At 40.6% G+C, this 24,581-nt stretch overlaps 1 protein-coding gene across 3 annotated transcripts in view; it reads left to right on the top strand.

Annotated features, from left to right (window-relative positions):
- The first annotated feature begins 583 nt into the window (after positions 1-583).
- The window catches only part of WWC3 (WWC family member 3), a 102,670-nt gene continuing 78,672 nt past the window's right edge, over positions 584-24,581 (top strand). For all 3 annotated transcript variants that reach the window (XM_042037967.1, XM_042037958.1, XM_042037951.1), the window contains exon 1: positions 584-729. The gene's annotated coding sequence lies outside the window, so the exon portion shown is untranslated. The remainder of the gene's footprint in view (positions 730-24,581) is intronic.

The following is a 24,581-nucleotide window of genomic DNA, read 5'->3' as shown; positions in this document are numbered from 1 at the left end:
CGACGTGTCTGGGTCTGGGCCCGGTTTCCGCGGCGCGGGGTGCGGCCGGGCCGGGCCCCGCTGCTTCCCTCGTGCCCCACCGAGCGGGCCGCGGCGGGAGGGCTCCGCGGCCCCGGCGTGGGAACAGCCGGGCGGGGCGGACGGAGGGAAGATGGCCGGGGCAGGCGCCGGGCGGGAGGCGGCGGCGGCGGGGCGCTGCTGAGCGGCGGGGCGGGGGCACTCGGGCCGGGATCGGGGGCTGGGAGCCGCGGCGGCGCGGGGCAGGTCCCGGGCGGGGTTAGGAAGCGCGGCGGGGCTAGTCCCGGCTTGGAGCGGGGCTGGCGCGGGGGAGGATGAGCTCGGCGCGGTGCAGCCGGAGCCGCCCGAGTCCCGCTCCCTGCGGGGCCGCCTGTTAGTGCTGGAGGAGGAAGAGGAGGAGGAGGCGGCGGGCGGCCGCGGCCCGGGCGGGACTGGAGCTGCCCCGGCGGCGGGCGGGGAGCGGCTTTCGGCCGGAGCAGGGCGGCGGCGGCCAGGCGGCGGAGCGGCCATGCCGTGGTTGAGCGGCGGGCGGCGGCGGCGGCAAGCGGCGGCGGGACAGGGCGGCGGGCCGGCGGCGGGCGGGCAGCGGGGCCGGGAGAGCTCGGAGCTGCCGCTGCCCGCCGGCTGGGAGGAAGCGAGGGACTTCGACGGGCGAGTCTTTTACATCGACCACAACACCCGGCAGACCTCGTGGATAGACCCCCGGGACAGGTACGAGTGAGATCCGGGGGGAAAGAGGGCCCGAGCCCGGTTCACCCGGGGCCGGGCCCGTCGGCGACATTTTCCTTCCCTCGTCCGCGGCCGCCGGCAGGGTGTGGGCGGCGGGGCCGGCGGTGCCGCTGCCGGCGGGGCACCCCGGGGGGGGGGGGGGCTCTGTCACACCGGCTCTCCGCGGCCCATCATGGGGGTAAAGCCCCTACCCGTGCTGCTGGTGGGTTTGTCGGCAGTGTTAAATGTTAACTCTGATCCAGAAAAAAAGAACTGAGGCTCCCCCCCCCGCACTTCCCTATGGTGGGTGCTCGGACTAAGCGTTGTCTCAGTGCGGGGGGACATGGAGAGGCAGGAGCGGTGACACTGCCTGTGTTTGTACTCTTCGCGTACCGGAGCAGCCTCGCTGTAACCGAGCGGCTTGGCCATCCTGATTTATTAGCCGGGCTGAACTAATTGGCAGCAGCAGGCTGGAGGCATGCTGGAGTAATTTGGTAGATTACCTCCTCATAAAAGATAACGCTGCGTGGAGGTAAGCAAACCGGGAAATTCCTGCACTTAATTTGACAAATACGCGGTCTGCTGCAAATTAGCAGCAAAAATCTGCAGCTGCGTGGTGTCCAAGCAGCGTCTGCACGGCCCGGCGGTGCGTGGGGAGACCGAATTAGGCCTTTTCTTCTCATTTAGGGTGAATAAATACGGACAGGTCTTACGGCTTTTAGCAGAAATACGTTATAAGCAATATTTAAGCGTCGTAGCTGAAATCTGGTGGAAGCGTGGGCTCTGTTGCGGGTGCTGCCCAGTAAAAGACGACCTCGCTTCAAAGTGGTCGCCTAAAAATTTCCACGCGGGGTTAGTGAACACAAGTGTCAGTATTTTAGGTGTCTGCGAAATAAGAAATATATGTCTCTGTGTATGCTTTTCTATATTAAAAAATGTTTTTATAGTAAGTGAAAGTTGGACAAGGACAGTTTGAACCTCAGCCAGACCTACCTTGCCAGAAGTATGCCTGGAATGTTAAGCAGGCCACAGAAACATTTAAGCACAGTCTGGGTTAAAGACTGTAGTAATTTGAGAGATTCCTGTCGTTTTGCACGACAATGCATAATTGTTTAAATGGCCTAAATATTTACCTACCGGATCAAGATGTTTTGTCTCATTATTTGGATGTACTTATGCATACACGTATTTTTTTTGCTGAGATGTTAAATATTTGTTAATATGCTTTAGATAGTACATATTTTTCTACATTGAAATGCATGTACACGTTGTTAGGTTCCTTTTAATACCGTGTTGTAAAGGTAACCGATGTTTGTTGCTTCCCTGCATCTCATCCTTTCCATTAAGTATCAGAGAGTATGCGGTTTTGTCTTCTGCAATATCTTCCATACAGAAAATAACAGAAAAGATTTAGTCATTTACTACAGTGTTAAAATTGAGTTACTGTTCAACTTACATAGTATTGCTAAAATTATGGCTCAGTGTTTGGAAGAAATAATTGAAATGCCACACGTTGCTTGAAGTTTTGTCTAAATATTTCACTCCAAGGTTTAAACTTGGATCTGTTTTTCACATTGGGTAAGAATAGGCTGTAGAGCAGAGATTGAGACATTTACATTGGGGCAGGTAGAAAAGAGATGTTTTCACAAGCATGTTATCAGTAGTTTGTACAGAATTCAAGTAGCAGGAGCTGGTTCTGTGACTGCAGAGTTAATCTCTGGTTGAGAATAGACCACTCTTGTTATTTTAGCGAGATGTCTGGGTTTTGCATGTCGGAAAGTGACCAGTCTTTTTGGGTTTCATTGCAGCTATTCAGATTCCCATGGGCAGCAGCAAAGTAGGAAAGGATCAGGGTAGTTGTTTTCTGAGAAAGTTTGGGAAAGAAAGGTGAGAACAGCAGCGAAGTGGTATTGAAGCTGTATTTTTGCAAAAAGTGGTTTAAGTGGAGGGCAGAATAACCTACTTGTGGCATATGTACCTCAGGATTATGAGTTAGGCATAGAGTGACAGAGTTCAGCCCCCCATTTCTGTGTTTGGGTTATTTTTATTTCTACCCAGGAGGAACTGGACAAAGCTATGAGACCTCAGGCCGTGCTGCACTTGATCAAGGGCTCTGAGAATCAGCACCTCTAAGCTTTCCTATGGGTAGTAGTCTCTAGGCATCCCCACAGGCTCCTCTTTCTATTTAGCTGGCACTCAGTAGTTTGTTTTTTTTCTTTTCAGGATTCCCCCTGAGATTTCAGAGCCTTTTGGATAGTTTGGTTAGTGAATTTGATTTGAAATAATTATTCAATTAAAAATCCCACCACAAAACAAAACAAATTTCGCTCCCTTCCCCCAGTGTTTTTCCCACTGAAGCAAAAAAGACAAAGAAATGCTAATTGGAGAAGTGCTCTATAAAGGATTTTGAAGTTTGGGAAAGAGAAGATGATGAGAGTAAGGGAGACAAGTCAGAATAGTAAAGACTGAGAAGGGAAAAAGGACTCAAGTGGATACCTTATGATTTTCTGTGGTGAGAAAAAAGGTACAAGAGTGATAAAATGAGCAGATTTGAGAAGGATGTTATCTTTAGTATCAAATCAGTCGTTATGTTCAGGAAGATACTGTGTTGCTCTGTATGGATTGTGTTTAATGGATAGATTGCAGAGGGTTGTCGAGCAGATCCTGTGGATCTCAGAAGGGAGCCATTCAGTGCATGTTTTCATCTCGTGGTAGTAGTCGTCTTTTATCTTAATAGATCATAAATTCTTCAAGGCAGGGAACTGCCTTTTAATCTTGTGTTTGCACAGTACTTGCTACATTGAGATTCTGTTCAATAACGGGATTGTAAATGAATTTATAAAAGACCAACTATGTTTGTGGTTGATATTGATGATCTGTGTGGCACCAGAGATCTTATTACTGTTGCTGTTTGTTACAAGACTGTTTTCAAATGATTAGAGCTTAGACAAAAAACTCTTGGAGTTTGGAAAAAACTTTCCAAGCTCATGAGTCTTGCTAGATTTGCTGTATGTGGAAACTTCACTTAAAATACAGTGTTGGTTTTTTGGAATAACTCTAGGGAAGAGGGTGTCTTTCAGCTTCTTAATGTGAGTTGTCTTGGTGGTTTAAAGATTTGAATCATGTTGGAGTGAGGATTTTAAACTTGTAAGGTGTAGGAGTGTTTTTGCATGGAGAAATCATCCATTTGGACCAGTTGGGGAGGAATTAAAAAATCAGTGTGGGCTTGGTAAAGACCTAGGTTTTAGCAGCTGTGTGTAACTTCCTGCAACTTGGACTGCTGGTACTGGGGAGTTTTTCTGTCCTGTGTCCTCATTAACATCTTAATTCTGAGGCCTAATAGCTGAATAATGTGAGCACAGGAGAAAAACCCTGGCCTTGTAGAAGAGGTGGGTTGGAACAACGAGTATGAGATCAAATGGGGTTGGCCCTGGAATTTGACAGACAAGGGGGGAAATTTGGTAGGTTTTGAAAGCAAAGCAATCAGGAGCTAGAGGTAGGGAGAAGGTGGATGGCACCTGAAGTCTGGGAAGGAAAAAGTAGGGGAACTGGACTGAAAACCAGTAGAGCAGGGAAAAACAGGTAAGGAGAAACTGGTCTGGTGAGGGTTCAGGGTGTGAGGGTGTCAGCTCTTTTCTTGGCTGTACAGGGAACCCTGAGGGGAAAGAAAGAACACTGCGTTTGGATGAGGAATCTTCAGGGTGAGAAAATACCACGAGGGGCAGCATGCAAAGTCTAGGTGAAGAAGGGAAGATGGTTGGAGGGTGAAATATAAGAGCTATGTGTGAGATGTGAGTATGGGGGTCAAGAAATGTAATACGTGCTGGACAAGGAGATTACTGAAAAGTCAGAATTGTAGAGACTGGAAATCAGCAGGAAAGGCTAATGGGCTTAAAACAAGGAGTCAGTTTGGCAAAGTTGCTAGGAGCAGGTATCTGTTGTTAGTGCAGAGCAGAAATGTTTAAGTGTGTACTGGGCAGGAAAGTGCAGAAGTTCAGCTTTTTGCTGAACTGTTTCAGGACTCCATTGTCATCATTTGATTTTAGCAAGTATCTGTATTATCCAATTAGTTGACTTCTTCTGTTGGGTGAGACAAAGTCCACTACTACTGTTGTTTCCTCTGCTATGGCAAGTGGCACAGCAAGGTGCTCAAACACATGCTGGTGTGATGCTGCATAATGTGATTTCTCTTTCCCCAGACTGGCTTTATAAAGGGGTAAGAAATTGTAAGTAAGAAGCCTAAATAAAAAGCATATTCATGTCAGATATTCAAATCTAGAAAATTCCAGACTTAAAGTCACTTAACTACTGCTTGTTTTGTATGAAAAGAGCATTTTTAGTGACAAATTTTCTCATATATTTTCTTGCCTTATTTGATACATGTAGAGGAGCAACTCTGAAGGCAGATGGGAGAGCTGATGAGAATTACTTCTGAAGGTTTTGCCCGAATTGGAAGATGGGCCTTTAGTGAGGCAAAGGATCTTTTGACATGCCGCCACGTGATAAGGTTAGAAAGTCAGTGGCCTCATTGTCAAGGCAAGAGAATATTTCCTAGAGTATTGGAATTTATCTGTACAGTTGGCAGTATTCAGCAATCCAAAGACAATCCTAAGCATTAATTTTTTTTTCAAAAATAGCATTTTTCAGGGTTTGCCTTAAACCCCTACACTGAGAGTTGCAATTAGTGACATTAATTATTAGAATTCAAATACTTCTATTCCAAAACATCAGAAAGATGAAGGCAAAAGTATAGTTAGTATCACTGCCATTTTTGAACATTTTCTTCAATTTTGTATATGTTTTCAGACTTTTCTTGTCTACTTCCTGTTTGTTGTATTTTGATGTTCAACTCTGTCAACTCATAGTTTTGTTTTGAGCTAATGCCATTTGTGGAATGGGAAGAAAACAAAGTGATTGCTGATCGTTACTTCAGTCTTCCCTCAGAAAATATTTCAATGACTGGACAAATTTAAGTCATACTCTGTATTTGACTGTGATGCAGATTGTTAATATAAAACATAAAATGAAACCTGTAAGGTACAAAAATTCATTTCTGGAAGTGATGCTTTGAAAATGTTTAAAGTGGAGCAGAACTGTTGAAATAGTAATTTGGCTGTGATTTTATAAATTGGCTTTTTAGGCTGTTGTTACCAAGCTTGCAAGAGATGAAGAAGCTTGTAAAGGAAAAAAAAAGAATTATTGAATGAATTTGGATCTGAAAAATATGTTCTCCCATGAGAGGAAAAGAGTTGAATTTATTCAGTTGAAGAGGTGTTTAAGAAGTGATTTGAGTACCATTCATAAAAAGAGATGATAGCAGAGACTTCAGAACTCTTTGCTTTGGTAGATTTGTAATAGCATCTGATAGTCAGAAGTTGAAACCAGAAATATGGTATGTTTTTAATAGTAGTAGATATTAGATGTCAGCGTAGTTTTTCCACTCCTTTAACTCTCTAGATGAAATTACCTAAGTTTTGCCTGATTTAAGTTGGCTATCATTTGAAGTCTCATTGTTTATGACCATCAATTTTTACTGTCTCCATTGCATGATGTATCATTTGACCTGTATATAAAATACATATAGCTAAGTATATCTCATAAGGACTGGCAGAGCAGCCACCCTTTCATTAGAAAGTGGAGAGTTGCTCTATTTGGTTGTTTCTCTTGATGCACCCAGGAAGAAATCCTATTTATCCCTGTTGTGGTGGTGGCTGCTGCTGCCCGAGTTGTTAGTGAACCACAGGGCTGAGCTGCAGCATTAAACTCATGGTGGGCCGGCTCAGGGGTTTGATATCTCCCTTGATGGTTAGGGTGAGCACCCACAGACCCTTGTGTTAACTACTTAGTTGCAATTGGTTCATCATTTCCCCACCCCATTTTGTGTATGACCTCTTGAATACGCATCACGCTGTTGAATATCTGTAAGTTCTAGAAAGTTCTCTGGTGTTCGATACCCCATTGGTCCCCCTGCACTGCTCCCTCCCACCTTGTCTCTGGTTGGTCCGTTTGTACTGTCCCCTCCCCTTTGCCCAAACCTGATTGGTTCGTTGCACCCCTATAAAACCCCTGGACCCGCTCTTGTTAATGTCTTTTGTCACTAGAGCCCGTGCTGGAATTGACTCTTCTGAACCCGTACAGGAGATCCCTCTCTAGCTCTTCATCTTCAGTGTGCAGGCCTGGATATAGCCGCTTGCATTTGGGCCTGTCATTGCTCCTGGGACTGTGGGTGTTTGCGAGGTGGCTCTACAGCCCCTCCTGAGGGTTGCCAACCGTGAATAGGGACTCCAGAGGTCTCCAGGTCTATGGCGGACACTCGGAGAAGGTGCAGCACTGGTCCTCTCCCAGATGCAGTGGCTTGCATCATATCCCCATTACTTCAGGCATCTAGGTCACTGCTGTTGCACTGTTTGATTACCTCAGGTTGGGAATACAGTGGAATTAAAAGCATTGCATATAAAACAGTACTTGAGATCCAGATGTTTTGGATTTTCTGTGCAAATGTCAAGCCTGGATGCAGCCACGGTGTGGATGGGAAAGCCGTGCAGCTGTGTGACTGCTCTCCTGGCATGTGACTGGGAATACATGCTGCAGCAATGGTGTTGAGAAAGGGCTGCAGTGCCCTAGGCCTCTCTGGGCAATCTGCACATATTTGTACTTTAGTTCTTGCTCAGAATAACTAAGTAATATTTTTAAGGGCATGCTGTAGCTGACACTTGTTTTGAAAGCTTCACACATACATATATGCCATGATAGATCTACTTCTCTGCCTTTCATGAGGGAGGTACATTCATTTTTTTTTTTCATCCTGTCCGGTAGGTCTTCAGACCGATATTTAACTTCATATTGTATGTGAATTCCAAGAAAATGTTTTTGATTAAAAATGAGTGAAGACAGAAGCATCCTAGGTTAATGTTACTTGGTATTAGGTATGATCTTCAAGCTGAGTCTTTTGTTTGATTGGTAGATTCTGATTAGGTGTTAACACGTTACAATGTTAATTAGCTGATTCATGGTAAATACTGCTAAATTACTGGTTTCCCCCCTTTGCCGCCTTGATCTCACCTCTCTGATTTAAATGTTTTAAAAAAGTAACTTAATTTCTTTTCAGATTTATATTGCTGGGGGAAAAGCAGTGCCTGTATGAAGTGAGCATTAATGTTTTCTTGTAATTCAGCATTGTTATAAATGAGTGCTACATCTCCAGTCATTGAGTATTAGAAATGTTTTTAGTAGTTTTTCAGTGTCTTGAAGTGTAGAGGTGGAAGGCATCCACTGATTCTTTCTAAGATGAAAGGTTTTCCTTATAGTACAATAATAGTGATTTATGGTTTATTTAACTGGTTTTTACTAATTAAAATACATATCCTTTGAAAATCTGGCTTAGGCAGCATAAAATTTCAGGACCTAATGCATGTGTGCTAAAGCATCAAAACATCTTTCGAGCCACAGAAACCTCATTAGCAACAAAGCCACCACTGTTAAGCTTCTTAACATTTCGTTAAAGGTGAAGGGGTTTTTTTTGTGTGTGTGTAGTTTTTACCTCTTAATGGAAGTATTTTCAGCAATTAGATATGTATTGTAGACACCTGCTTTACTGTATTTGTGTGCATGCTAGAAAGGACTAAATTAGCAGTTGTGACTTGAGTGTGTTACAGCAGTGTGATGGCACGTGTTACGAGAGCTGTTTCTTGAAGGGTGCTGTGACATGGTATTGATTCATATCTGCGTTGGGTCTTGCAAGCTGAGAAACCCTGATTTGTTGGAACTTGTCTGTGCTTGAAACTGTCAGAGAAGGTACCTTGCTATTTTTATATATATAAATTAGTGTGTATCTGAGTTGGTATAGACACAGTGGTTGTATTTATTGTAATTAAACAGCACCAGGCAGTGTGAAAAGAAAACTGGGTGTTTGCATTAGTGTATTTTCTAAAGGGTTATGGGGAGGGAAATCTCTGCTTTTCAGGATCTGCACATGTGAGAATGCAAGATTTGAAATGTCAGAAGTCTAGGGCTGGGATTCAAGTTCTATTATTTGGGGAAATATTCCTATTCAGGCTTGGATTCTAGTGATTAGTTTGAGAGATAACAACTTCATGTTTTTAGCAAATATAAATATAGTGACAACACTGTGTAAACATAAGAACAAATGACTCGTAGGCAATAAAAACCCTAGAAACTTATCTATAGTAGAGCCCTGTTAACAAGCTTCACAGACATGCCTGTTAAATGTAATGTTGGTTTATAATTTTGTGTTGTTTCTTGGAAGGTAGAGCTTTGTAAAGTTGTATGTGAAGCCAAACAGAAGTATTTCGTTGATACATTGTTGAAAAAAGTAAACTAATACTTTTCTGCCTACAGTTAAAAATTGAACTTCCTGAATATCGTGTCTGCTGCAGGATGTGACAGTTCACATTCACCAGCAAAGTCAGCCAGTATTGCAGCTTTTAAGTAATCTTCGGCTTGTTTCTGGTTGAAAAAAGCAAGCTAAAGAAAACACGCTCTAGGTATTTTTCCTACCTCGTTGCCTGCTGTGGCAGGGCAGGGAGCACGCTCAGCAAGGTTTGGCAATACAGTGCTCTTGAGCTAATAATTCGCTGCTGCCAAAACCAGTAATGTCCTCCCTGCCAAACCACATGGTCTCACCCCTCTCTTGCACTGGTACCCTTGCTTATCTGACCTTGCAGTAAGAAAATGAGAAAAAACCCCAACCCTATGCAGTATTTCATGTCTCCTGTTTTTGGGGAAGGGTAGTGTTCAGCTGGTTGAGTTCCCTACGCTCAACTTAACCTTTGGGGCAGATGGGTATTTGAGTGGTTTATGTCAATTAAGCTTGATTCAGTAAGGAATTGGATTAGGGAAAAGTGATGAGTCAGTTTAAAACCTTCTTTGAGTAAATCCTCTTTGTGAATGGCAGCCTTGATGACTGATTTTTAAAATACTCCCATAGTAAAATAACACATCTAATCAAGTTATGTTTCAAAAGGAGAGAATCAGTTTTCTGACATAAGATGGATGTTTAAGGATGTTTAAAGGCCAACAGAAGAAAAATAGGTGTCAGAGTCAGTTTTTTAGTCGAGTAGCAGCACCGAAGTGGGTATCAGGAGGTGAGAGAGCTGCAAATAGCAGAAATGATTTGGGGACTGAGCTTGTGGTATCATCACCAGCTTGGAAACACAAAATGCTTGGTGAAGTCAGTGGTGAGTGTTGCCATGGGTGACAGGGAGCAAAGTTGGTGTGTGAGGAAATTAGACCAGATGTGTGCTTGGGAGGTGTATGTGAGGGAAGTGAGTATAAGATCAGGTAGATGTGGAAAGTATCTTGACAGAGGAGCATCTCCAAGGAAGATCTCAGTTGGGTGTAGAAGTGTAGGGTGTGACTGAGGAAGGGATGGAGCGTGAAGAGGCATGTCAAGGTAATAAGAAAAACCATGGAACAGCTATTTGGGTGACTTAAAAGGTGGTTTTGTCACCAGTGTTTGGAGCGAGAACTTGTCAAAAGATTATTCCAGTGTATCTGGGGAGTTTTTTGAGGGAGGTTAATGTGTATAGGTGGAAATTGCCAGGTCATAGAGGAGGAGGTTGTAATATTTGGATTAGATGAACAAGATTTTTGTCTCTGCTTATGGAGAGGGGCAGGGACTTTGATGATGTGTTCTTTTTCCTTTATACCAATCTAGCCTATTTCGTGAGAATAAATCCTTCAGTTCTTAACTAGTCATTAATAGCAAGGAATGGGGGTGTAGGCTTTGCTCTGCCATGCCACAGGGTCTTGATCATTTCTTGATTCTGTCCCACATAGGAAAGTTAATTTGGACTTAATACAATGAGAATGTGCTAAAAGCTTGGTAAGATGTGATCTGTGACTTTTAATAGCTGATTGAATCCTTCGAGTCAGCCATTTAATACAGCTCCAGTCCTGGCAAGGCTTGCTCTAGGTACATGTTGCATGATCAAATAAGCTGGAATGTTTCTCAGTTTGTTTCCCTACTTTTCTGTGGGTGTTGGCTGGAGTAGGAAAGGCTTTTGCATCTAGTGATGAGCGTGGTGGTCTCCCCGTGGTTTGCAGGATGGAGGCAGTTCTGTGCTGTACTGTTCACCCTTTGGCTGAAGGAGCTGACTGCCATCAAGGGCTGAGTTAGTAAATATCAAAACCTAAAGCAACTACATTTTTTATTTTTGTTTTCAAAGACTTTTCTATTTCAGTATATTTAATTGGCAGTGGGTCAAAAATAAAGTACAGTGATATCAATACCCTTGAACCAGCAACAGAGAATCAAAGGCTATCTTTCATAACGTTCTGAAAGAGTTATTTTTGAGATGAAATATCTATGGAGAATCTTGTTGAAACTATTTTGACTTATATTGTACTTAGGCTGAAACTCTTTCTCACAGAGAGTGATTAGGATTCTTTACAGCAAAATGCAGAGTTTGGTATCAAAGCTGAAAATGCTTAATATTTCAAAATTGATTTATTTAATGTTGGACTGCAGTTTAAACAGCTAAAAATAAGACTTCTAAAAAGCCTTAATGCACAACATTTTCTTAGAAAGAGTGGCCTATCCATGTTTGGGAAGGCAGCTAAAGTACTGCATAATTATCTAATTCTACAGCATAAACAAATCGTGACCCACTTCTCAAAGGTGGATACTGTCCAAAGTTACTTGACTTGAACAGCAATTCTATGAGTGCTTAAAAGAGAATTACAGAATAAAAAGTACACTACCTTTTTTTTTTCTTTTGGGCAGTGTAGGGATAATTAGGAGCTGGAGAAAGAAGTGCATGTGTTTTGAAATAACTGTTTCAACACTTCAATGTCTTTTGCTTCCCCCAGATTACATCTTTTGGATAAGACTAAGAATCACAGTATTAAAGATATGATAAGGCACATAGGTAAAAATCCTTGAACCCCAAACTTCAGAATAAGTTAACCACAAAACCCAAGAAAAAATTGATTTAATGACCATCATGCCTGTTGGATCAAAGGTCTGTTTCAGTAGCGTCTAAGTAGCCTTTAATACTATAATTGATGATGTTGTGGTTTAGCATAGCTTGGTTTTTAATTAAGGAGAAATCCATCAGAAAGCCGTCCCACAAGTTAACCTGATGATCGTCTGTTAGAGATAGCATAACTGACCTCTACTTCACATAGTTAAAAAAAAATTTGAAATGGTTGTAGATGGAACTGCAATAGGTAGTTTGTCAAAATTTGGTTAAAAACATGTATATTCATTTATATATTTTTATATGCTTGTTTTCAACTGTATGCAGTGTTCTGATTCGCAGCATTTGAAAAAAGTGTACGCTACTCTGTGTTGGTTTGAGTTGTCTTATTTTTGCTTTTCTGCCAGCTTGTAGTTTATTCAAGGGAAAGCCTAGTGGTGCTCTTGTGGTTATGGGTGTACTGCGATTTGTGATAAACAAGCACCATGTGCTCAAGACTCTGCACGGGCATTTGACTACTACTTCTGTGCTTAATATAGCTGCTCAGTTGGGACAATTAAATTACAGAATTTTTTGTTTAGAAAAATGGTCACTAGTACCAGCTTGCAGAAAGATGGTTAAAAATGCTCTACTTTGAAATGATGGACTTGTTTCTTGCTTTTCTTTGAGATTCCTCTCAAGCAAGCAAATACAATCCTTGCCTCAATAGACTTACATCTGTGAACTTCCAGGCTTTTCATTTGATAATGCTTCGGAGGCTGAATTTTTATATTAAAAGTACTTCAAAAATCCATTGTAGCCTACTTCTTAATTGCAATTTGATTTTGATGCTTATGTCTTGTCTGTATGGCAGAAGACATTGTTTTAACTGAATCTCCATATTTCACAAAGGTTTAAAAAAAACCATTTTCCTCAGAAGGAAAGCAAAAGCATTTTAATTAAAAATGGTCAGGTATTTTTTGATCAACTGTATTTTGTATCTGGACTGCCTAGTCATCGTTTTGTGTTGGCTGTAGGGGAACTTTGGGAGTAAATGTCATGTCATAAAGAGGAATATCCGTTGTGAAAACTTTTTTGATTTCACACAGTTCTCCACCCTTGGAAATGCAGCTTAATGCATGCATGAGCTAGTATTTTAATGTTCTTCCTTATAGCCAGGATTGCAGAAAGAAGCAACTCTTCAGTTATCTGCACTACTAAAAGGCAGCTACAATGTGTATAGGACTTAAAGAAAGATTTTTTTTAAGCCTTTTGCCTTAGTCAAGGGGAGTGTGTAGAGTGACAGAAGGAGAGATCCTAGAGCTTGTCCTTATCCTTTCTTTTGTGTTGTTTGTATTTTATAATTCTTTGCATATTGAGTCATGTGTACTGATTCAGCTAAACAACTTCTTGATTTCTCAGAACACTGTGTAATGCACTGAATTAAAGAAGTGTTTTCTTTGATCTTAGTGAATGGCTAGTTTCACCTAAGTTCCTTGGAACTGATCTGCAGTGTGAAGTATGATGACTGTTCTTGAAGTGTGTTACTTAATGTTTTCTATTCAGGAAGATGATGATGTTGTTGAGGGAAAAAATTAAATGCTGAACCCTGCATACTTGTCTTAGGCAGAATTAAAGTGGTAGGTTGGTATTTTCTTGTGTGTTCTGTATGGGTTGGTTGGGTTTGTTTTGTTTTTTAATATGGTACAACTACAATTTTTTCCCCAAGAAATTGTGAAATAAACCCTTTAACTTTTGGTTTAAACAAAATATTTCCCTTTAGCCTATTTTTGGAGTAAAATGTCAAGAGGTTTATGATCAGGCTGACTCTTGGATTCTGATGGATTGATGGTGCAATGAAGATACTGTATTTCCAGTTCTAGGAATTATTTTCTTACTGTAAAATAAGCTACTTTGTAAATTCCTGGTTGTCTTCTTTAATAGTTTTCTGTATGCACTTACATGAAGTTTTGCTGAAACGTTACAAATTTCTTCAGTTGGGCATGATAGAAGGCTTTTGGAGGAAAGAGTCTTTTTAGTTCATGAGTAAGTATCCAAACACAAATGTATGTGAATGGTCTGTACCATGTCATTTAATCATCTGAAATTTCAGCCAATTTATAATCTGCAATATTTGTTTATGGCTATAGTCTCAGTGCTTCTGTTAGTAAACACTATTCTGATTTTACATCTGGAAGGTTGAAGTTGAGAAATGTTTGTGGGGAGTGATCTGTGGAAGATTTGCTGAGCCACGATTAGTTTCGTGGTGGTTTTTTCCTTGGTTTAAGTTTTTAAAGAAAAGTCACAGTAGTGTTTCCTGTCCTTGTCTGTAAATGTCACTCAAAACCTCCTTACTCTTTGTACTGAAACTGTTCTTAGGGATTCAAGGCCTTTTAGGAAATTATCAACTACCTTAATTTTTAATTTTCAGAAGTGGCTTCTGGAAAGTTTGGCACAGATTTTGATATCCCAACTTTTTGTCTTTTTGGAGTGTGTCATGTGCTTAGAAAAAACTCTTTAAGTTTTCTCAGAAGTAAATATAAAAAAACCTTGAACATTTCATAAAGCTCAGATGTAAACCTGTTTTCATGCTAAGCCATTATAGAGTATTTTTTTATGACTTAGTAAAAGACAAAACAGCAGGTGATTCATATGAATGAAGATATATGTATATTTTTTTCAAACCAGTGTTCATAAAATTTGTCACAATATTCAGGAAATAGGCTAAATAAAGCTCCAGTGATTGTGGAAAGTAGTTCATTTGTGCAAACTTTTCCCACTGAAATACCAATACTTGTATGTAGAGTGAGCTCTCTTGTAATATTGTGTTAGGGAAATTATTTCTGGGAGTAATCTTGTAGATCTGTCTGTGCCTGTTCAGTGCTTCTGTTCAGTTACAGTGATGATGTAGCTATCTTGTTCTCTGGACATCTGCCTGCTAGGAGTGAGACGTGTCCTCTGTTCTGTCTCATAATATCTGCCAAACAGCTTTAAGGCAATAATGCACTTTCATTACTATTGATGCGACTCAGTTTGGATCCTTGAATTAAAGTCTCTCTCTTTTTCTGTTTTCTGACTTGTACAGAGGTTTTTACCATTACCTGTTTCTTTTGGAAACAATATCTGAAAGGGAGTATTGGTAATTTTTTTCTTCTAACATGTAATGGGTTCAGAATTTTTTAAAAGTTTTGTTGTTTTAAAATACAGCGGCCTCATTTTATCATTAAAACATACTGTAATAAATTTCTGGAATATCTCCCTTAGGGTAATTATGTTTGGTATGTGAACATCTGGAGTTTTTGAAGTTTTGCACATATGCCTGTTTGCCTACATGGTTCTTAAGATATTTGTTTTAGTCTTTCTGAAGTGACTTCATAAAGAAAATCATATTCATTTTTTACTCAAATCACAACTGTAAGTTTATTTGCTTTACATTTAGAATCTATGGAACATTTATAAAAGGCTTTTCTGTTCCATTTAAAATACAAATTACCCTGTGTCCAAAACTCTTGTTCCATTTGGAACACCCCGAAACTAGGGGTAGTGTCCTGACTGTGGAAATTTTTTCCCCACTCTCCAGTCCCTGAATACGGTTCTTTAAAATGCAAGTCTTTTGAGATCCTGTGTTCATTTTTTCTGTCTTTCGCCTTTTTAATGTATGTGCTCAAAAGCTTATTTTTCAAAGTGGATGAAGATTTTAGCACTAATACTTGTATCCAGATATTTCTAGGTTTTCTGTAAAGAAAAAACCCAGATGTTATACAGAATAATAGGCTCTTAATACAATGTCAGTACATGATGTTAAAAGTGAATTAGTCAAATTAGGAATACATTTTTTTTTCTTCCCATTAGTGAAGATAGTCACTTGTTCAGATATTTACAAGGATGATTTCAAAATAGTTGTGAGAGCACTTTGCTTAAAGAATTTTTGAATGTTTTAAGATACTACACTTGTATTTAAAGTACATGAATTTTGTTGTGCTTTTGGGGGTTTAAGTGTTTGGGGTTTTGTTTCTTTTAGAAGATGGAAATCTGCGCTATGAATAGAGTTCTAATACAGGAGATTTTCCTTGAGTCCACATTTACTCATTTTATATACTTTCTGTATGCTAGGCAGGCACACTTTTTAAATGTTGGGGTTTTTTTTTCATGGCAAAAATAGCTTGCAGCTTACTGAAAAACAAGGCAGACCTGTGCCTCAAAATCCAAAGGAAACTGCTGCTTGGATGAGGCTCTAAAGAGGGCATTTATATGTTGTGGAATGAATGGCATGCCTGCACTAACTCCCGCAGGCCGGATATTTCCAAGGTATCAGACAGAGCTGTATATACTGCACTTTTCCCCCTTAGGATCCAGAGGTTTCTCCCTTGGCAAGGTCTGAAGGACCCTTGGCAGGAGGATGAGGTGGGGAGTGGGGGCTGGCAGGGGAAAAGTAAAATGAGTAAGGTGACTGTATGTGTATGATGCTTTTTTTATTTTCACCCAGACTGCCCTTCTTGTGCTTTGTGAGCTTGTGTTGTTTTTCTAATCATTGTTCTTTGAACAGTGTAGTTAGGAATTTCCTGTTCACGTTTTACTACAATGGTTTGTTTAAAATGATAGACCGCAGTCTTTCCTGACCTAAAACTAGATTAGCCTTGAATGTCGAAAAGAAGTCGGACAAATAAAGAGGATAGGCTGTATTTGCTTATGTCATGGAGAGGGGCCTTTTAACCATGGTCTCAGTTGTATCAAATACCACAAGTCATGTTTCTTAAATATTTATTAAGACAAATAAACATAGTTATTGTATGAACTGGCAGGTCTCCAAATTTCTGTCTCTTTGATTCTCATGGGTGGGTCGCTTTTAATCAGGAGAAGTATATTTAGTCAAGACTCTGATATCTACTGGATTACTGAATCCAGCCATAGCTCTCAGTTCTCCCCTCTCCCCTGCTTTGTTACATTTTTAAAATGCAGCAAAATAAGCCTCAGCAAAGTTGAAGTTTTAAAATACTAAGCAGTAAATTTTGGGAAATGCATTGGGTGCCCGTGATAAGAAAGGTTTAGTATAGTCTTTGTATGTACTGCCGTATGTTTGCTTTCAGATTTTGGGGGAAAAAATCTCCAAAGCCCAGCGGTGTTAGATGTACAATGAATTGTAGCATCCTTATTATCCAATTTATGTTTATTTAGAGCAGGTTCCTTGTAGAACACTGCTAATCTGTGTAAATAGAGCACACCTATAATGATGGAACAGTACAGGTAATAAGGCTATTGATTTTTATCTGGAAAGAGATAAAATTTCAGTGTTAAAAGCAATATATGACCTTGACTTTGGACTTTCATTTTACAGAAAAAATACTGTATCATAAATCATATTATGGTGCGGCACACAAGTTTTATTCAGTTTTGGAGGAATGGCATATTGACCTTCCTGAGTTCGGTACTGAAGTCATTAGTGACAAGTGTCAAACTCACTAATATACACTTTATACAATGCTCTTGGGTGTTTTTAATACAAGATTGTCTGTGACCATGCACATGTGAAATTCTGGTAAACCTGCTAAATGACTCTTTCAAAATGGGAGATGTCAGATTTGTAAGGTTGTGAAGCCTCTAGCTGATACGACACACAGGCATGTCATTACAAGGGTGTTGCCAGTTAAAATACTCAGCTGTTACGGTATTTCCAGCTTAGCATCTAACTTTGTTCCACCCAGCAAATAGTCACATAAATAGGACTAGCTGTGGATTTTTAAAGGAAATATTTAATGTATTTTTAAAGAAAATAACATTTGGAAGGAAAAATATTTGGGTAGCTTGTCTAGGGTAGGGCAGGGAGATGCCTTGCAGGGTACAGAGTTTGATGTGCTGAAGAAGCTCTCAGTAGATGTTATATGGAAAATGTTACCATTTATAGAAATCAGGTATTTCCGTGAGTACCAGAACTGGTGAAGCCTGGTTTCCTGTGGGTTTGAGTCTTACGGCTGATTGACTTTGGTGTCTGGGAAGGTGAAAGTTCTGCTGGATGCTTTTTGCCTTGTGTTTGGGCCATTTGCATTTGCTTGCTCCTGGGCAGATTTTCTGATACTTGATTAGGTGTGAACCATGTGTTTCTCACTTTCCATTAGGCCTCCTACTTTCATAAACTTTCATAGATATTTGAATTATCTAGGGGGTTTCCCTAAAATTAGAAAACTCATCAATAGGAAAAAGTCAAAATAGACTTAAGTCTATTAGTTGTGTTATTAATAATCACATATCCATATTTTTATAGGAGATGGGACTATGAGCACCTGATTTTTTTTTTTAATGACCCTGTTGTCTACTAATTTCTAGTAGCCAGTTTTGTTTGAAAAAGGAGCCAATTCCTAAAAGCCAAGCAGTGCTTTTACCTATTAAATGGTAGAAATAAATTTTGAGATTAGTGTGCCAGATTTTGTGGTACAGACTTGGACTTCAGTCATTCTGTAGTGTGTGTGCAGTGGATGCACTATTCATGCACAAATGAAACAAAGCATTAGATTTAAGTTTCCAGTGTAGGTGTTAGGCTGAGCTGTCTGTGCTTTTAGGTTTAGTTTCCTATATGCATGAACAAAAAGTGTAATCTTTAGTAGAGAGCCAGAGTCCTGCTGAAGGTTTATCATTCCTGCTGTTAATGTACCTCCTGGAGCTGTTAGCAGTCATTTTGTTGTTCATAAGTATCAGAAATGCTTTGTGTGAAATACTGTCAAGGGCAGTGGATGCCATTGGTCCCACTGTCAGCAAAAATTGTTCACTTTGGTTTTGACCTTTGTTAAACACAGATTTTTCTACCTGGAAAAGATCAGTAAGTTAAGGTGTGAGTAAACAGGGCCCTCAATCTTCCATATGAATGCTTTTTGTGTAGCAGTATGGGTGATTAGTTTATTCCACTAGATGAAGTAAGTGAGGTGAATAAGGTGAGTTAGCAATTTCATTATGAGACGCTGTCAGTTGTGTCTAAATGCTATGTTGCAAATTTGGCTCATGCTTTGAGCTGGTTGTGAGCCAGTGGCTGTGGTTAATTCATCACCAAACCTGAGCTAACAAGCCCTGTCTAGGCTAGATTATATTAGATGGAGCTCTGTGCCACACTGCAGTAGCTGGAAGCTGTACTCACGGGAGCCAGAGCAAGGCTGCTTTGAGTCTGCTGGAAACATCCTGTGTAGACAAATGCAGAAGTGTTTGTGTGGGGTAGATAATTTCTAACGTGAATTTACAGTACCTTTACTGTAATGTTACTTTCTTTACAGAAATCAGTTAATGTTCTTTTTGTGTAAGCTGTAGGCTCTAGTTACTTCTTCTGGGGTTGTATTTATAAATTATGCATAAAATCTGTATTATCATAGGATGTATCACCAGTGTTACATGGATTGATAATGTTCTTACCTGTTGATTTGCAGTAATACAGCATCTTGTATATAATAAAGTTATCTTAAGCAAAGATCTTTGAAATAAAGCCATGACTTCAGGAATATTTCTAATATGATCCAATCACTTGGAAGGCTAAGTTAAATCTTCCCACTCCTGCGCACTGAAAGAAGCTGGAGGAACACGTGCCGTGATGCAGCACAGTGACTCTGCCGTGGTGCTCACAGAGATGCTGCTGAAGCTGGCCATCCTTTGGTGGAACAGGCTGGCTGTGGCTCTGGAGGGCTCAGACTGCTCCCAGTACTGTGAGAAGGCCTTTATGTGCTTACAGGAAAGAAAAAGGAGACAGTACTAAGAAAGCATTTTTGTCATTGTCTGGATAGCTGTATATTGTGTACAGTCAAAATTTACACTTACAGAAGCTTGCAATGGGCAGGGGAACAGCGCAATCTGTGCCATTAATATGTATGTGCATGGGAAAGCACATGCCTGATCTAAAAGGTGTGTTTGAGAATGCTTTTGTAGTTCTCTTGTTTTGGAAATTGGAAGATCAAGGCAATGTAGGTTTAAAACAATGGAACAATGTGCTGGGCTTAATTGTACAAAATACACGAGGATGAACTGTTTACTGAGGGCAAGGCAAGTTCATTTTCACAGTTACTTTTCAGAGAAGCAAGAAATGACTTTTGTTTTTATGTTGGATCTCTGAACACAATGATTTCTTTTTTTCTTCTCAACATTTATGTTTGATGGATGCTAAAAGTTGCTGGAAGAACTTGTCCATTCTTATTTAATACCCATTAAATAAAACCATGTGTTAGAACAAGCTACTATTAAAAATGGAATTCGTGTAATTAGTTTTCCTTTTTAATACCAATTAGAGTCCATAAACTTTTTTTTTTGTTTACTTTTATGCTGTTCTTGGATTGTGTAAGTTGTTACATTATGAAATTGTTTTGGGTCAGTTGTCAATAAATGATGTATTATCCTTTTAAGTATTCTGGATTTGTATTATGGCAACAGCAATGTCATCCTGTTCTCTGCTTCTGGTCAGGACTCATTTTCTACAAAGAAGAGAAGTGCCCCTTTTATGTGTTTGCTGGAATTTTGAGAAATACAGATTATTCAGTCAGAAGAAATGCGCACATGTGCATTGGTGTCTGCCCTCAGCATCGCTGTAGTGCCACGTCAGAAAGCAGTGTGGTCCAGAGTGTCTTTCTTAGCTGATATGTTGCCTTGCATGGTGCTCTCTTTAGAGAGTTTGGGCTTTGGTTTTTGGGGAGCGGATGGGATGAGTATTCTTGCCCAAATCAGCATTCCACTTGAGACTTGACTGGTGTCTTAAATGGGTGTATTTATTGCTGCTTTTTTGTTGAGAGGAGTTAGGGAAAATTGTCTCGGTAAAACTAATTTCTGCAGGAATCAGAAGCATTAAGTCATTGTGAGTAACATGTATTGCTCAATATATGGCCAGTGGGTAGGAGGGGGCCCAGACCAGTCATATCTGTAAAATTCAGGCTTCCACTAAAATGTAGCACAGCAACAGGGTTTAACGGGCTGGGCAGTGAGGTTCCTTGCCTCAGAAGGCTGTTGTGAAAAATGAATAAAGATGACTGGATAGGCTGAAAAGCCATGCTGCTGAATGGTTGTTAGAAACACCTTGTTAATTGCATGGGGGAGGAATAGATTTAATGCAATATGATGATAATTATTTAACCGGTGATATCTTCATTGTATTCTAATTAGAGTTTGAGAGCAAATTGTCAGAGAAGTTAACCTGAGGACATTAAAAATTTAGGTCTTTAAACTGTGATGAAGAGTAGAGAAGGGATGGACCTTTGCTCTTCTGACAGCTTCCGTCTTTAGTAATTCCTTGTTGTGCTGTGGCAGTATGAAATCAGAAAACCGAATCCTGTGAATAAGAATCCTGAGGATTTCATGCTGGGAAGAGCAGAGAGTGGCTATGTATGTAAGCATCTGGGTTCATTTATGGGGAAGTAAGACCTGCAGAAGGAAGCTGGATGAAGTGTGATGGCAGAAGACAGGCGTTCCTGGCAGCAGCAGTCTAGGAAATGGTGAGAAAATATCTTCAAATTATTTGTTCAGTTGTGGCATAAGTACAGGATGGGGGAGGAAAGAGGGAGTACTCTGGTTTCTTTTCCACAGCTGTTTTGGAGAGGCTTTCTTCTTGCTTAATAGATAATGGTAAAAGGTTTTTGGAAATGACAGAACATGAAATTGTGTGGAGAAGGGAATGTAAGAGTCATTACCATGTTTTTCTGGGATTTTCCTGTCAGGCTTGTATGCTGTCCTGCCTTCCCATGTACCATAGTTTCCCTTTCAGTTCACTCAGGTTTCCTAATAGAATTTGAGAAGCTAGTGGTAAGTTTTGAAGTCCTGCTCTGTTAAACACACTTGAGTCACAAATTTTTCAGCACACATCTGGAATAGCAGTCGTGGTTCAGTTTGCTTCATGCCCTCCTTTTACTGGATCTCCTGAAGCATTGCTCATCAGCCCAGCTAAGCAAGCAGGCTTACAACACTTCTGAAAACTGTGCATTTTTTTTCTCTTTCAGGCTACTCAGAGATTGAATCAGTAGATCTTTGAATAACTGGAAACAGCTAGTATTGTTGGGAAAAGTTTGTTACCTGTCTGAAATTTTGCTGATGATCTCCTAAGTCTAGGGGACAGTTCTGCCTGCCATCCTCACTTCAGAGACTTGGAGGGCCCCATTGATGTTTAGGTCTTGCATAATAATAGTTTTGAAGAAAATAGGTGCATTGGAGTTAAAGAAACTAAAACTTTATATGCTTCCTCTGTTAGCAACACAAAAGGCTGTGAAATGCAGGGAACAGTTACTCTGACAAGATTTTGCATAATTTCCATGGGTAGATATTTTTCTGTATTTTAAGTAAAGGAAACATATGTCCCTTCTGCTAGAACTTAGAATTCTAATATGTCAGATATAAACCCCATTTCTCTTCTGAATGTGTCTGTCCAGCCTTCTTGTTATTTAGTACCAGACATGCCTCATGGAAATGCAGATGCTTTGCTTTTCCTAATTCAGTTTTTTCTGCAGTTCATTTAATCTGCATTTCTGATGTCTTTGTGGCTTTTCTGTGGTTGCATGTGAGCGAGTGTTTTCTGTATCAAAGATAGACTTGATCTTATATGAGAAAAGAGAAGCTGGGAAGAGATTTTAATTGCAGTTACTGTGGAAAAATAGTTTTTAGTGAGTATATGGTTGAGGATATGACTCAAAACACAGTAACTTGTTTCCTTCGCACACTTTTCTTTAATGGTTGCTTGGTCAATCAATCATTTCACGTGCTTTAGCAGTTAATTTCCTGCATGAATATCTAGTTATTTCCTGTGCAGGTCTGGTGTGTGGGTTTGTGTGGTATTTTTTTTTAACAATGTTAATAGATAGATAATTAGTTGATTCCCAAACATGTTCTCCGTGTCAATATCCTATGTTGTTAGGTCTTAACCTTTCATGAGCACTGAAAGTATTCATATTGGGGATTATTCTTCCGGGGGGCTACAGTACCACTGTCTAGAAGTGGATATTCAAAGGTGCTTTTGAGGTTTTAGTTTTTCATTTGCTGTATAATTGAGTTTCTCAGAAACTTTTAAAATAGGCTGTGTTCTTGCTCCAAACTTTAGAAGGCTCATATGGATCCTGGTGCCTCAATGCTCTCTTCCAGAGATGCTTTTATGATGCATCCGTGTGTTTTTTTCATGTTTATTAAAATTGCGTGGCCAAACATAGACCGAGCACTGTAAAATGCCAGAATTCATGTCTGCATTGTCATTGTTGTGACACTTTCTTTATGTGGCTGTTCTGATTTTGTTTGGGTGGGTTTTTTGGTTCTCCTTCCCTCTCCCCCTCCCAACCTGTGTGAGGCTTAGTGTACCCATAGTATACTGCAAGTTAGGCTGGTAGTTTGCTACGAATAGTAGATACTATTCACCTCGTGCCTGTTCTACATTGCCTCTTTGCTCATCTGATAGCAAAATAAACTCTATTCAGTACCCATGGGAACCCCCCCCAAATTGCTGCTTTCCCCTTTCTCTATTACTTTTTTTGAAGTTCTGGTGAGTTGAAGCATACTTAGTTTACTGTATGGTCAGATGAGTGTTAGAAGTAGCTGTGCTACGGAGTGATGGGATTGTGCAGGTCATGGCAGCAGAGGGGGACACACTGGAAGGTAGCAGGGATCTCTCCAGCTTAATGGTACCAAACTGTTAATTGAGCTTTCATGCAAAACCGCAGGTGGGATTTACGGTATAGTTGGAGTGGAGAGCACAGGGGAGAACAGAGCCATGTGCAGTCTCAGAGCTGAGGGATGTAGAGGCTACTTTCTTTCCCCATCCAGCCAGATAGGCTGTGGTCTGTTCACAGTCCTGCTGGCCAGTCCCTTCTGCTTGAGCTCTGCTGTTAGTCCTTCTCCTTGTGCTTATCCTACTTCTGTCTGTGCTTCCTTGGATCGTTCACTGCTTTCTGATTGCCACTGCCTCTTCTTCCAGCACCTGGTTCCCATGTTCTTTATTCTTTTGTATCCCTGCTGCCTGCTTCTTTCTTTTCCTTCGTGATGTTCAGGTGCTAACAGAGGCTGCATTGAGACTGGAAGGAGAAACTGACTTCCTAGTCTCTTTCCGTGGAAGGAGCAGGGCTGTACTGGAATTGTGTTTCTAGAGCTGCTCCTTGCAGCTGGAGCAATCCTCTCAGATGTCCTGGAACGCTGGAGTTTAGTGAGTGGCTGTGTAGCCAAGAGAGGTCCTGAGAAGCTGGCATGTGTTCAGTGGAGATTAAATCTGAAAAGACCCGAGCTTCTGTACTTCACAGTTATGATGAGCATGTGCAACAATATTCCCCTCTTCAAATCTCTTGTACCTTCACCAAACTTGAATGGTTTTCCTCCGGTATAGCACGATACCTACAAAATTCGGGTCCCGGGGTTAGCAGTGCTGAGATAATCTAGAAGACTGTTGTAAGAATTTAAGCAGGGGGGCAGGGAGGGACGGGACAGCATTTTTCCTGTGCTTCATTGTTTCAACTGGCAGAGCGGTGTTAATTGAGCTCTTACAAGAGATGAGAAGGAGGCACACCCTTGGGAGGGAGAACTTCAGCCAAGGCAACTCTACTCTAGCAGAATAAAAAGCAATAAAAAAAATTCCGAATGAGGAAATGCCTAACGAAGCATATCAGACTTCCTAATGAATGGGTGGCATTGCATTACAGTAATGTGCAGATGATACAACATCATATTGCAGCAGACTTTAGATACCTGCTACTTCTTGTTTGTGGATACGCAGTGCTTCCAGATAAAGAATTCAGATGCTTATTCTGCTATGTACGTCTTTTCAGTGTTTATAAACACTGCTCTTGTCACTATGGAAGATATGCTCTAGGTCACCCATGAGGTTGGGCTACATGCAAGGATTACCAGCTGAAGTTCTGTGGCTTGTATTATGCAGGACTTGAATTAGATGATGACAGTGACTTTCTAACCTTAAAATATGGACCTGGACAACTGAGACCACTGTGTGCTGCCATG

This window comes from Corvus kubaryi, unplaced genomic scaffold (assembly GCF_017639235.1).
Source record: "Corvus kubaryi isolate FWS band 111438036 unplaced genomic scaffold, C.kubaryi_AGA036_p1.0 133, whole genome shotgun sequence".
NCBI lineage: Eukaryota > Metazoa > Chordata > Aves > Passeriformes > Corvidae > Corvus > Corvus kubaryi.
The sequence above is the reverse complement of the archived record's forward strand: the minus strand, read 5'-3'. Positions and strand labels throughout refer to the sequence as shown.